Raw genomic sequence first — 15403 nt, 5'->3', positions numbered from 1 at the left:
GAAAGAAATGCTTGGATTTCAGCAGTGGTCATTTATCATGCACCAAAGATAGGAGCCTTAGACAGAAATCAAATCACCTTGAAACCTGCTCATGCTTGACAGGGACACAACTCATCACAGAGAAGGCTGATGTACATGTAAAGATGTGTGATCCCCCCTCGGAGTGTGATACATTGCTGTATATAAGTACTGTAGCTTGAAACCTGCGTAAACCTTCTTTGAGAGTGGTATTGTGGCCTTCACCGACGTCAAGTCTCAGAATAAGCAAAGAGAGAGGAGTGCTCACCAAGGCTCTTACTGTGTGGACTCAGGGACTGCAGAGGCGCATGTACCACACCCTTGACCGAAAACGAATAAAGCAACAAAGAGAGAGAGAGAGGGGATGCCACGTTGGCGTAAAGGAGCATGGGGAGCCAGGGACCAAAGATGTGTCAATCACAGCTAGCCCTGTGTTTACCAACCGTTGAGTGCTGGGTATCTCACACACAGACACGCCACACTGTGTCAAGAGAGAGAGGCAAGGGAGGAAGGATGAACAAATATGTTTGTGGAAGGGATTACAAAGCAGGAGGGACTAGAGAGAGCAAACTAGAGAGCAGTGTTAAGGCCATGCATAATAAGTGTTGAGGGGCCATGGACACTCATGGAGAGACCATGCTGTGCATGTATAGTAGCTACCCCACCACGGGGCAACCCTGGCCTGTGTACTGTACTGTCCCCCCTCCCCATGGCTGGTGTCCGGGGTTGCGCCTGAGTATTTGACCCTGACGGCCATACATCAGGCCTAAACTGTGTGAGGTGTGAGGGTTGGAAGATGTGCAATTAGCCCCCTACCGGAGCACACAATGTCCGCGTCTTTGTTACCTAGCTGTGAGGTGGCTCTGGCACTGACACAAGACCTTGAACCCAGTGTGTCTGGGAAGTAGGCGGGAGACAGGGGGAGGCAGGTGGAGCAGGCGGGGAGATGATGGCTATGTAATGAGTCTCCTTGGAGAGGAGGAGGTGCATGATAATACAGAATGCCACCGCATAATTAAAAAGCCTGATGGATGGGACGTGTGATAACATACTGGGAACGACAGGTTGTAATGAGTCCCCACGGCAGGCACAATTAGCACACGCAATTAGACGTGGAGCGAGGAGAGGGAGAAAACAGGCACACACTGCACAACACACAATAACAGACTGAGATAAACAAGGAATTCAAAGAAATGCGCCACGGCGGCAGATGAATCAAGGTGAATAATTTATCTATGGATCATTTTTTGGGGGAAACCTCTGCATTTGTGTAGCTCTTAAACCTAGAACTTTACCCGGCATTGTCCTACATAGCCGCAAATAGCAACCATCTTGCCCTGCTTCTCAATATGGCTATGCCAGAAAGCAGATGAGGTTGTTGAAAAGGGGAAAGGTATGGAGATTGCAACCCACAAAAATAGCTAAATAAACTACCTCTGACAGGGCGAGGACAAATAGCCCTCCTTATGATAGATCTGGGGGGAAATTAATACAACCAACCTGGCCTATATGGAAGCTGAGAGGCAAAGATGATCAGCCGGAGATATTTCTATGAAATGAAAATGCCTGACATGTCAGTGAGCAGATCATTGGGTTTCAGACCTGGTTTCAAAAAATCATTTCATATACAGTACATGACATGGGATTGATAGAGCGTGCCTGGCGCAATCGAACCAATAGAATAGTCACAAAAGTGCCAACCCCACCCATCTGGCTGGGGTAAGACAGGGTAAAGCAAATGCTGAAATTATGTGATAGATTTCTAATAGTATTTGAACCCAGGCCGGATGGGTTTCTCTGGACCTCCAGGCAGCTCACCGCTGACAGAGTAAGATCTCTCTTTGGTTCATGGCTCTGATATACAAGTTTATTTTCTCTAGCCCATTTGTCAAGTGAGATCTTCACTCCAGCACAAGGCGCTCATATCAGAGGCATTATGGTTCAACTACAACTTTAATCCATTTGGAAGACAAGTGTGCCTTTTTTCCATTGTACATTGAAGTGGTGGCAGAAAGGACAGATACATTATATATTGTTTGAAACCTCACCAGCTCTGGCACCAAAATAAAATACCAAAACCCAATGCCAATCCTTCAAACCCACAGTCTCTGCGAAGCAGCCATGGATGCCTGAATCACAATGCATACAATGCATTCAGAAAGTATTCAGACCCCTTCACTTTTTCCACATTTTGTCACGTGACAGCCTTATTCTAAAATCTAAACACAATACCCCATAATGACTAAGCAAAACCAGGTCTTAAGAAATGTGTGTAAATGTATTAAAAATTAAAAATAAACAGAAATACATTATTTACATAAGTATTCAGACCCTTTGCTATGAGACTCGAAATTGAGCTCAGGTGCATCCTGTTTCCATTGATTATCCTTGATGTTTCTACAACTTGATTGGAGTCCACCTGTGGTAAATTCAATTGATTGGACATGATTTGGAAAGACACACACCTGTCTATATAAGGTCCCACAGTTGACAGTGCATGTCAGAGCAAAAAACCAAGCCATGAGGTCAAAAGGAATTGTCCGTAGAGCTCAGAGACAGGATTGTGTCGAGACACAGATCTGGGGAAGGGTACCAAAAATTTCTGCAGCATTGAAGGTCCCCAAGAACACAGTGGCCTCCATTCTTAAATGGAAGAAGTTTGGAACGACCAAGACTCTTCCTAGGGCTGGCCGCCCGGCCAAACTGAGCAATCGGGGGAGAAGGGTCTTGGTTAGGGAGATGAACAAGAACCCAATTGCTTCTCTGACAGAGCTCCAGATTTTCTCTGTGGAGATAGGAGAACCTTCCAGAAGGACAACCATCTCGGCGGTACTGCACCAATCAGGCCTCTATGGTCGAGAGGCCAGATGGAAGCCACTCCTCAGTAAAAGGCACAAGACAACCGCTTGGAGTTTGGCACCTAAAGGAGTCTCAGACCATGAGAAACAAGATTTTCTGGTCTGATGAAACCAAGATTAAACTCTTTGGCCTGAATGGCAAGCATCACATCTGGAGGAAACCAGGCACCGCTCATCACCTGGCCAATTACTATCCCTACGGTGAAGCATGGTGGTGGCAGCTGTGGGGATGTTTTTTAGCGACAGGGACTGGGAGACTAGTCAGGATCGAGGGAAAGGTGAACGGAGCAAAGTGCAGGGAGATCCTTGATGAAAACCTGCTCCAGAGTGCTCAGGACCTCAGACTGGGGTGAAGGTTCACCTTCCAACAGGACAACAGCACAAAGCTGGAGTGACTTCGGGACAAGTCTCTGAGTGTCCTTGAGTGGGACAGCCAGAGCCCGGACTTCAACCCGAACTAACATTTCTGGAGGCCTGAAAATAGCTGTGCAGCAACGTGTGCGGATTGATGAGGGATTTTTTTTTCTTCCATTTTAGAATAAGGCTGTAAAGTAACAAAATATGGAAAAAGTTAAGGGGTCTGAATACTTTCGAATGCACTGTATGTTCAGCTCTCCGATTGTCAGCTTCTTGAATGTCACGTCAGAGAGGCAGGCGAGCACCTACACCACTGCAGTTGACAGGCACTCTCAGGGGGAGAGGATGAAAGACTGTAGAAAGAGAGCGAGGGGAATAAGAGAAGGGGTCGTATAACCCACATCATCTTAACCACCGCTGTTCCAAGTGGATGTCTACAGAGGAATTACGACATTTGTATGATGACGAGTCTAATCATAGCCATTTTCTCAATGCAATCCAAGGCCATTCATTAATTAGTCCTGTTTAGCATGGTTGCGTGGGTCCTGATCGCCACAGCACATCCAGCCCCATTCAGCTCTGGTTAAAGGGCCTGCCGGTCCTGCCTGGCAGAGTGGAAGATTGGGTTTATGTGGCTGGGCCCGTCTTTCTGGGAAGCAGGCAGCAGCAGGACCTCTCTGTGCACTGCAAATCTTTTCCAGCCGTGAGTGCATTCCTTTGCCACCCGCACGCTTTCTGCGCCTGCCTGGCGACTCCCAGAGGACCAGCGGGATCATGTGACCGCTAACAAGCGAAACCCGAAAAAGCACCACCTCCCACTTCCTCACACCCCACCCAGGCTTCCACCCTTTCCCACCCAAGTTATGTCTGCTCCCCAATTTCTAGGATGAGTATTGTGTGACTCAATCGATCAGATATTTTTTCCCTCATCACTCCGGCTTGCCAAAGTTTTTGCACCAATTCTGGTGCACTTTTTATGTTCTAAGTATTTCAATGTTCACTTTTAACAGGAGGGTTCACCCAAAGCTCAAGAAAAGATAGGCCTACAGAGCAGGCTAGTCAGAAAAACATATAAACGATGCAAGGTCATAGAGGAAACATGATCAACTTTATGTAGGCCTAGTATGTAGATAACTTAATACACCAGGCAAGATGGTACTCATAGTGATTGTTGTGACTAGACAAAACTTAAATGCAGCAGTGTTGACAGCAGCTCATGACTTCAAATGTTTTGAGGCCAGAGTAGTGCATGACTTCATCAAAACAAAGGCCTGTGATTCACCCAGAAAGGAAAACAAACTCAGTAAAGTGTCTGGTGCTTATATCAAAGCCGTGATTAAGAGCCAATCCATGCTTAAGAATGTGTTCTTAACTGACTTGCCTGGTTAAATAAAGGTAAAATTTAAAATTAAAAAAAATTGAATTCCATAGGGCTTTGCCGTGCGCCTCTCAAAATTTGTAAAAATGCGGAGGGCTCCGTATAGCTCCGCATTGATTGGTTGACGGTACCGTAGGTGAGGGCAGGAAGTCCTGTAAAAACACTAACTCACTTCCTTGACAACTTCCTTCACAAAAGCTCTGCGCTGCTCAGCAAAGTGCAAGAAGAATGAATGTCCTGACATCTGCAGAGGCCGTATCACCGTAAATGTTGCAAGGTTAATGCAGACTTCGAATTGACCACGCAGCGCCTTTAACTGCCCTCACAAGCTCCAAATCTTCTCAATGAAGAGGATCACTTTCCCTTCAAAAAGGCTCAACATTAAAGAGATAGCAACAGAAAACATGGATAACATGGATAGTTTGAAAACGCAATGGTTAAAAGCTCAATTGAAATTATACATGTATTTTCATTTTAATAGCAGTGCGTATGATTCATGCCACAATGAAATTGCAATGTATGGACCCCAAAAAATATATTCAAGGTACCAATTCCATGGCACATGGTTTATGAACTGATACACAAAAATGTCATTTAAATTTAAATGATAATACAAAATTCTTGCATCCAATAGAATGTTAAATATATGGGTATAAACTTCCCAGCTCTGCAGATTTTGCTGTGTCATTAGATCATTTATTTTGGTATTGTCCATATAGAATTCCAATATGGATGGTGTTAAGCGATAGATGGGAGGGGTTGAATCGTGGGAATAAAAACAACAAGATAACGATTGTAAAATACACTGTCTGTAATATGTATACAGTATGAATAAGGTGAAAGTAGAAGCCTAAGTGTTGTTGTTCATTAGTTTACTCCAATTAGGGGAGGGGTGGCAGGGTTAGTGGAAAATAATAAAGGAAAATATATTTTGTTACATTACAGCCTTATTCTACAATTGATTTAATTGTTTTATTTCCTCATCAATCTTCACACAATAGGTCCTCTGTAGGTCCTCTCAAGCGCTGTCAGGTTGGATGGAGAGCATTGCTGCACAGCTATTTTCAGGTCTCTCCAGAGATGTTCGATCGGGTTCAAGTTCAGGCTCTGGCTGGATCACTCAAGGACATTCAGAGACTTGACCTGAAGCCACTCCTGCATTGTCTTGGCTGAGTACTTAGGGTTGTTGTCCTGTTGGAAGGAGAACCTTCGCCCAATCTGAAGTTCTGAGCGCTCAGTAGCATGCTTTCATCGTGGCTCTCTCTCTCTGTACTTTGCTCTGTTAATATTTCCCTTGATCCTGATAAGTCTTCCAGTCCCTGTCGCTAAAAAACATCCCCAAAGCATGATGCTGCCACCACCATGCTTCACTGTAGGGATGGTGCCAGGTTTCCTCCAGATGTGACACTTGGCATTCAGGCCAAAGAACTACAATCTTGGTTTCATCAGACCAGAGAATCTTGTTTCTCATGGTCTGAGAGTCCTTTAGGTGCCTTTTGGCAAATTTCAAGCAGCTGTCATGTGCCTTTTACTGAAGAGTGGCTTCCCTCTGGCGACTCTACCATTAAGGCCTGATTGGTGGAGTGCTGCAGAGATGGTTGTCCTTCTGTAAGATTCTCCCATTTCCACATAGGAACTCTGGAGCTCTGTTCGGGTTCCTGGTCACCTCCCTGACCAAGGTCCTTCTCCCCTGAATGCTCATACAATTCCTTTGACCTCATTGCTTGGTTATCAACTGTTGGACCACACATAGACAAGTGTGTGCCTTTCCAAATCATGTCCAATCAATTGAATTTACAACAGGTGGACAACAATCAAGTTGTAGAAGCATCTCAATAATTATCAATGGAAACAGGATGCACCTGAGCTCAATTACGATTCTCATAGCAAAGGGTATGTATACTTATGTAAATAAGGTATTTCTGTTTTATCAAATGGAAAAGGGGAAGGGGTCTGAATACTTTCCAGATGCACTGTATATATATATATATATATATATATATATAGTAACAGTCAAACGTTTGGACACACCTACTCATTCCAGGGTTTTTATTTATTTTTACTATTTTCTACATTGTAGAATAATAGTGAAGACATCAAAACTATGAAATAACACATATGGAATCATGTAGTAACCAAACAAGTGTTAAACAAATCAAAATATATATGATTCTTCAAAGTAGCCACCCTTTGCCTTGATGACAGCTTTGCACACTCTTGGCATTCTCTGAACATGCTTCTTGGAAGCCATTTCAGTTAATTTGTGGAATTTCTTTCCTTCTTGATGCATTTGAGCCAATCAGTTGTGTTGTGACAAGGTAGACGTGGTAAACAGAAGATAGTCCTATTTGGTAAAAGACCAAGTGCATATTACGGCAAGAACAGCTCAAATAAGGAAGGCAGTTTGCCACTGATTCATTCCAAACCACTCCTTGTTGAATTTGCGATTTCCAACTTGTTATATAATGTTTATGTCCAATGAGCACCGTTATGTTTTATCTGTAATTTATCTTCATATGACAAGGATTGAAAAGGGTTTGCCAGTAGATTGCAGATTTTTTTCTTTATATAACCAGGTAAGCTAGCTGAGAACAAGTTCTCATTTACAACTGCGACCTGGCCAAGATAGAGCAAAGCAGTGTGACACAAATAACACAGAGTTACACATGGGATAAACAAAAAGTACAGTCAATAACACAATAGAAAAGTATATATACAGTGTGTACAAATGTAGTAAGATTAGGGAGGTAAGGCAATAAATAGGCTATAGTGGCGAAATAATTTAAAATTAGCAATTAAACACTGGAGTGATAGATGTGCAGAAGATGAATGTGCAAGTAGAGATACTGGGAGGTAAAGTAGATTAAAAAAATAACAATATGGGGATGAGGTAGTTGGGTGGGCTATTTACAGATGGGCTATGTACAGGTGCACTGATCAGTAAGCTGCTCTGACAGCTGATGCTTAAAGTTAGTGAGGGAGATATAAGTCTCCAGCTTCAGTGATTCTTGCAATTTGTTCCAGTCATTGGCAGCAGAGAACTGGAAGGAAAGGCAGCCAAAGTAGCTGTTGGCTTAGGGGAGGACCAGTGAAATATACCTGCTGGAGCGCGTGCTACGGGTGGGTGCTGCTATGGTGAACAGTGAGCTGAGATAAGGCGGGCTTTACCTAGCAAAGATGACCTGGAGCCAGTGTGTGTGTCGATGAATACGAAGCGAGGGCCAGTCAACGAGAGCATACAGGTCGCAGTGTAGCACTGTGATAGACTACATCCAATTTGCTGAGTAGAGTGTTGGAGGCTAAATGACATCACCAAAGTCAAGGATCGATAGGATAGTCAGTTTTACGAGGGTATGTTTGGCAGCATGAGTGAAGGATGCTTTGTTGCGAAATAGGAAGCTGATTCTAGATTTAATTTTAGATTGGGGATGCTTAATGTGAGTCTGGAAGGAGAGTTTACAGTCTAACCAGACACCTAGGTATTTGTAGTTATCATTATCTAAATCAGAACCGTCCAGAGTAGTGATGCTAGATGGGCAGGCGGGTGTGGGCAGCGATCAGTTGAAAGCATGCATTTAGTTTTACTTGCATTTAAGAGCAGTTGAAGGCCACGGAAGGAGTGATGTATGGCATTGAAGCTCGTCTGGAGGTTAGTTAACACATTGTCCAAAGAAGGGCCAGAAGTATACAGAATGATGTCGTCTGCGTAGAGGTGGATCAGAGAATCACCAGCAGCACGAGCGACATCATTGATGTATACAGAGAAAAGAGTCGGCCCGAGAATGTTGAACCCTTTGACACCCCCATAGAGACTGCCAGAGGTCCGGATAACAGGCCCTCCGATTTGACACACTGAACTCTATCTGAGAAGTAGTTGGTGAACCAGGCAAGGCAGTCATTTGAGAAACCAAGACTGTTGAGTCTGCCGATAAGAATGTGGTGATTGAGAGTCGAAAGCCTTGGCCAGGTCGACGAATACGTCTGCACAGTATAGTCTTTTATCGATGGCGGTTATGATATCGTTTAGGACCTTGAGCATGGCTGAGGTGCACCCATGACCAGCTCGGAAACCAGATTGCATAGCGGAGAAGGTACGGTGGGATTCAAAATGGTCGGTGATCTGTTTGTTAACTTGGCTTTAGAAGACGTTAGAAAGGCAGGGTAGGACAGATATAGGTCTGTAACCGTTTGGGTCTAGAGTGTCTCCCCTTTGAAGAGGGGGATGACCGTTGCAGCTTTCCAATCTTTAGGGATCTCAGATGATATGAAAGAGAGGTTGAACAGGCTAGTAATAGGGGTTGGAACAAATGCGGTGAATCATTTTAGAAAGAGAGGGTCCAGATTGTCTAGCCCAGCTGATTAAAAGGGATCCAGATTTTGCAGCTCTTTCAGAACATCAGTTATCTGTATTTGGGTGAAGGAGAATTGGGAGAGAAATGAAGAAGTTACTGTGCGGGGTGCAGAGCTGTTGACCAGGTTAGGGATAGCCAGGTGGAAAGCATGGCCAGCCGTAGAAAAATTATTATTGAAATTCTCGATTATCGTAGATATATCGGTGGTGACAGTGTTTCCTAGCCTCAGTGCAGTGGGAGGCTGGGAGGAGGTGCTCTTATTCTCCATGGACTTTCATATGATGATGACCACTTGTCTAGCTTGCTAGCTAGGATTTTGAAAGGACGATGTTGACATCATACTTTCAAAACATCAGTCCAATCAAAGCTACTGTAGATATAATGTGATTTCACATCATTTTAACTATGGCCAATAACCTTGAGCCTTCTTGGATGGGCACTTCTAATGTAAATCTATGGCAGCACCCAAGGGGCTTGAACTTTCTAGCTCTCCCTGTAGATTTTGCGGTGACGTAGTGTCCCCATGAGTGACAGAACACTGCGCCAATCACGGCAGCAACTAGAGAACATTACCAACCCCTACGCTCTGTATTTTCCGCTGGCTGCCCCACCACCACAGAAGTAACTGAGCTAGTCTGAAACATCTGCATTTTGGAGATTAACGGTACCATTAACTATTTGGAATGGGATGATGAATCAGATGAATCAGAGAGCAGAAGCCAGATACGAGTACAGATACCTTCCAAAGACTGCAGAAGAAACTGGCAGAATAATGACTATGCTAATTCTGTCAGTGTGGTTCCTTCCTTCAGCCAATAAAATACAGCTGAGATGAATGGAGAGTTTCACATAAAAACAGCTGCACTCACACATCCTCTTTGACAGAAATATGTAAGATTTAGAGAACGTAAAGTTGACAGGCAAACATTTTGAAAAATGTTTAAACAGCCTACTTACTTTTATCATACAGCATGCTATCAGAGAGAATTTTAGAGAGGGAGAGCAATGACTGTAAAAAGTGGTCTTCTCAGAACAATACACAATCGTTTCCACTTTATGCCAGCATGTAAAACCAGGGGAAACTGCACTGGCAGTTGGGAAAGGTGATGTCGTTTCTGCCAAGTATGTGTCATCACCCTGCTTTAATATCTGAAAGGAGCACAGCCGTATCTTGCAAATGCCTACCGAGGCCTTTATGTTCTCATTTCAGGTTTTCCACCATCTCCTTTGTGTAATGTTTCTTTCCGTGGGCATGCTAACAGGTCAACAATAGAACAGTATAAAACCTTAATGCCTCTCATGGTGCCATTTTGAATGATTTCTCAAGGTTGGCAATCTGACTATTTCATTTTTAGCTCAAGTGCTTATGAGGACTGTTTCTGTTTGTAAAATCATGACAATACATGCTGTATCTGTTAAGGAAGTGTAACATAAACATTTGTATCTTTCTTATGCAAGAACACCACACATCATGAATACTACTGTAAAAGTCATCTTTATGATTGACTTTTACTCTCACTCATGGAAGAAAGGGTGTCTTATCAATTGTAGTACTATATTCTTTTGAATTTCAACATACTCAAAACCCCCCAAAATATAATTTGAATACATTAATTATTAATATAAGTAAGAGATTATAATAAAAAGCTCAGTCAGTCACAGAAGTAATTTGCCTAAAGAGAGAAAAAAACATAGTCCTTTGTGTCATCGTTACAAATCAGGTATTAGAGAAACACTATTAATGGGACATGTCTGGATAAGAATGTGCCAAATGTACCAAAACATGATCAAGTCTCAGTGCTATTGCATACTCATACAGAAGTATGCCTGTTCTGAGTAAATGCTGATTTCCTTCAATTCATATTCAGACAACAATCATATTAGATATCTTTGTCAACAGACACCTTGATCACAAACAATGGTTCCTGAGTTATCACTACAATTCATGTCTGCACCACACAGCTAAACATCAATTATTATATATATTTTTAAATTCTATATGACCTGCTGGCAGCCGATTACAATACGTCAGCCATTTTGCTAATTGAGTTTAGTAGGCCTATAAGTAGCCTGGTCTCAGATCTGTGCTGTCAGTTTGTGTAGTTTTGACAATGGCGTGACAATTCATAGGCGTTGGCAAGACTGGGACCACAAGAGAACTGGGACCACAAGCTATACAGTCAGTGGAGGAGAGAGTTTAGTGACCCGCCAGTCAGCCAGCACAAACAGGGAAAGTAATTGTGATTTGTTTCAGGAAACTAGGCGTATGTCGCACGTCACTACGTCACAGGAGAGGCAGTTGAAAGTAAACTTTGGCAGAAATGCCTTCTGGAACATGTGAACTTTCATGTGCCATAACAACAAACATGTACGCCATCTGTAAATACGAATAAAATTGTTAAATTACGAGCCTAGATGGTTTAGCCACGGAAAAAGTTGGGAACCTTCCCAGGATTGGCTGAGATAATGGATGGGCTGGACATGCCGAGAGATGAGTTCGGATTGGTCTGTCATGTAGCAGGCTTCTGTCTATAACATGAGCTGGTCAGTATGGCTCGCTTCGAGACAAGCAACACTGAAGCTTGCATGAGAGCACCAGCAGTTCCGGACGACTGTGTGATCATGCTCCCCATATCTGATGTGAGCAAGACCTTTAACCTTTTCACATGTGCGTTCCAAATATCTCTAACAGTCGCCCTCAGTGTGAGTTGTTTCATGCACGTGATGTCAGAAAGAACTCACTGTTCCAAAATGTGATTATTACACAACAGGACAGTTAACACGCACTGCCTGCTAATTATCTATAGGCTATGTTTCAATTTGTCAATTTATTGAGGTGTTTTCCGCCTCCTCATTAATTCACATAGAAGTAGCCCATTTCAGAGACAATTTATGTTAGAGGCTTTACTGAGCTGGATAAACTTCTCTATTTGAGGAGAGCCCACCGTACTTCACTCATGTTTGCGCAGATCAGGTATTCATATATTTACGCAGTCTTGCAAGAATTGGAACATTTTCTTGCTGGCGCTCGCTTTGCCTTCCTTCTTGTTTTCCTTACAAATAATAACTTTGGACAGTAAGTTCCTTATTTTCTGTATATCGTGATTTCGTTTCTACTATGGGCGCATACAGTATGTATGTACAGTGGGGCAAAAAAGTATTTAGTCAGCCACCGATTGTGCAATTTCTCCCACTTAAAAAGATGAGAGAGGCCTGTAATTTTCATCATAGGTACACTTCAACTATGACAGACAAAATGAGAAAAAAAATCCTGAAAATCACATTGTAGGATTTTTAATGAATTTATTTGCAAATTATGGTGGAAAATAAGTATTTGGTCACCTAAAAACAAGCAAGATTTCTGGCTCTCACAGACCTGTAACTTCTTCTTTAAGTGGCTCCTCTGTCCTCCACTCGTTACCTGTATTAATGGCACCTGTTTGAACTTATCAGTATAAAAGACACCTGTCCACAACCTCAAACAGTCACACTCCAAACTCTACTACAAACATAAGCAATTTTCTGTAATTGGCTCATCATTAACTTGTAAATAATTATCTTGTTGTCAGTTTATTTTCCTGTAATAATGAAGACAAATGAGCTAAAGGGAAGATGTTGTCAGCTATATGATATGGTCATTATTTTAACTGGCTAGCAAGTTAACTTAACATTAGCTAGCTAGCTAACAAGGTAGAAACAAACCAAAACATTGTTTAGAAAGTTGTTTTTAGTTGCCTGGTTTGCTAGATTGACATTTACTAAATGTATTTTTAAAGGGTGGGTTTATTGGTGGTAAAATAATCTAATTATGCTATTTTGGGCAGCCTGTCATTTTTGTGTTTATACTTTTTCATAACGACAATGACAAGTTTGATGTCAGACTGTCACGCCCTGACCATAGAGAGGCTTTTTATCCTTTATGTTGGTTAGGTCAGGGTGTGACTAGGGTGGGTAATCTAGGTTGTTTTATTTCTATGTTGGCCTGGTATGGTTCCCAATCAGAGGCAGCTGTTTAGCGTTGTCTCTGATTGGGGATCATATTTAGGAAGCCATTTCCCCACTGGTTTTGTGGGATCTTGTTTATGTATAGTTGCCTATGAGCACTCCATAGCTTCATGTGTCATTTGCTCTTTATTGTTTTTTTGTGCGGTTCACTTCAAATAGAATATGTCGAACCGATTTCACACTGCACTTTGGTCCGAATGTTATTACGACGATCGTGACACAGACGACAACAGAATGTTCATGATGTCACTGCGACAACTTCGATAGACGTAGTATAAAACAGCGTTTAGTCTTGAAATATTTGGTTGTTCACATATGAATCCTTAAAGAGATGGGTGGGGCTAAAGCTTAAGAGGTTGTGAACGATGCTGAATGGGTGTAGACAAAGAAGAACTCTCCAGTAGGTTTACCAAAACATTCAAGAGCCATTTTCTCAAAAGTGAGATTACAAGTTTCTCAACTTTCAAAGCATAATTACTTTCCCATTGTTCCTCAACTGTAGTGTATGACATACCGTTTTCTAGAGTCTCTACTTTTATCCAATGTAAAAATTGGTCGGTCACAATTGTGGTGTAGATCATTGTAGCCAGTACACGAACACCGTAGTCACTGAAAATCCCCATTTGTAAGGGATGAATAGTTCCTCCACTCTGTTTGACATGTATGATAAGTGAGATTATAATAGAAGCCTCAGACAATATCAGAGGAATGTGAGTGTTATACAAGATTGGATCACTTGTTTAAAAGCATCTGTTGTTTGTTAAGTCATTGTTGGAAATAGTATAACTAGCTAACCTATTTGATTGCTATGCACATGAAAACCTACTTGCATTTGACATAAATTACTAAAATGCAGGTAAAAGAAGAAAGACAGATTTTGTATACAATATCTTCCCACAAAAAACTCTTCAGATCTGACTGGCATTTCCTTGTTGGTTCGAGAGCAGAATGATTGACACAAGCCCAGCCCAGGCACTTTCTCATTAAAATATGTAATTGTCCTACGAACTACACAAATTAAGTGTTGGGTGTTACGCATCTCTCCTTCGACAAGGATAAATTACTCCTCTGCAATCCCACGTTAAAAGTTGTTAATGGAGGAGTAGATACTGGGAGTTTAAGATGCAGGTGACACTGGGTCAAAGTCAATAAGAGTAGTGCTTAACCTCCTCTAGGGGTTTGCTTTTATATAAAAATGTATATGCTCATATTATTTTTTATATTACCTTTATTTAACTAGGCAAGTCAGTTAAGAACAAATTCTTATTTCAATGACGGACTAGGAACAGTGGGTTAACTGCCTGTTCTAGGGCAGAACGACAGATTTGTACCTTGTCAACTCGGGGGTTTGAACTTGCGGTTACTAGTCCAACGCTCTAACCACTAGGCTACCCTTACCCTCATTATACAGTAATTTGTCTTTTATTTGCATAAATGACTCATTAAATTTCCCCTATGAGGGACAATAAAGTTGTATCGGATTGAATATAATAGAATTCCATAGTCTGAGGTCAAGAAAACTGAAGGATGAACTATTATAATTAGAAACCTCCAAAACTATTTTAGCATATTAGCATTTTCTAACACAGCAGAATGAGTCCATCCCTGCGAGGGGTTATTTGCAATGCTCCGTCAGTACAAACGCAAAGGCTCACTCCATTTCACGCCACAGTAGATAAGCAAACAGTGGGACACTGTGACAGATCATGGAGCGGAGCTGGGCAGTGATGAAGTACTGTTTTAGCTCAATGGACGACACCGCCTGCTCCCTAGCATCTTGATCAGTCCTTTGTAGTAGACTGGGATAGTCCTATTGGGGTGTGCTCTGCATACTGATCACCATGGAGAAATGAGCACCGGGCAGCCCTGGTTAGGCAGCTATGCATGGTGGAAGGTTGCTTTGGGCGAGGTGTTTGTTGCATCATTAGCTGTACTGTAACAGAGCAGAGCCACAGCAGGGCTGTGATTAATAGGGCTGTCGGAGTGCCCCTCCCACTCAGACGGAACCATGTCTGGCTGCACTGCCCAGGATTAGACAGAGTAATAAAGGCAATTTTCCGCACTCAGCACTGTTTAGTCAAACAGGAGCCACGGATGGAGGTAAATGCTCTGCAAGAAATTAAACTTCTTACAGATGGAAATATTGCCTTTCTTAACTGCATAGCATAGTTTGGCATCCTCTAAAGGCCATGAAGACCCTCGTAGTGCATAGTAGCAGTTCCTCTGCAAAATGAGAGTTATAGCTAAAACACGTTTTCTTCCATTGAGCCAAGTTAGGGCGTTCTTCAGTACAACCATCCCTTTTCTGCAGTGCCTCTTTCCAAGGCTAACTTTCAAGTTGTATGTAGGTTATAGCATTGCCTAGCCAATCTCAGCCAGGTGTGAGAGCCAATTACAAACCTGCCTGTGCAGAGCAGGCTGTGTGATATACACTC

The 15403-nt window shown here is 42.4% G+C and overlaps 1 protein-coding gene across 3 annotated transcripts in view; it reads right to left on the bottom strand.

The window, feature by feature from the left end:
• tmtc2b (transmembrane O-mannosyltransferase targeting cadherins 2b) overlaps window positions 1-15403 on the bottom strand; it is a 169511-nt gene that overhangs the window by 97895 nt on the left and 56213 nt on the right. The window lies entirely within an intron of this gene.

This window comes from Oncorhynchus tshawytscha, linkage group LG06, assembly GCF_018296145.1.
Source record: "Oncorhynchus tshawytscha isolate Ot180627B linkage group LG06, Otsh_v2.0, whole genome shotgun sequence".
In the NCBI taxonomy this organism is placed as follows: Eukaryota; Metazoa; Chordata; class Actinopteri; order Salmoniformes; family Salmonidae; genus Oncorhynchus; species Oncorhynchus tshawytscha.
Note: the sequence above shows the minus strand (reverse complement) of the source record. Positions and strands in the feature narration are given on the sequence as shown.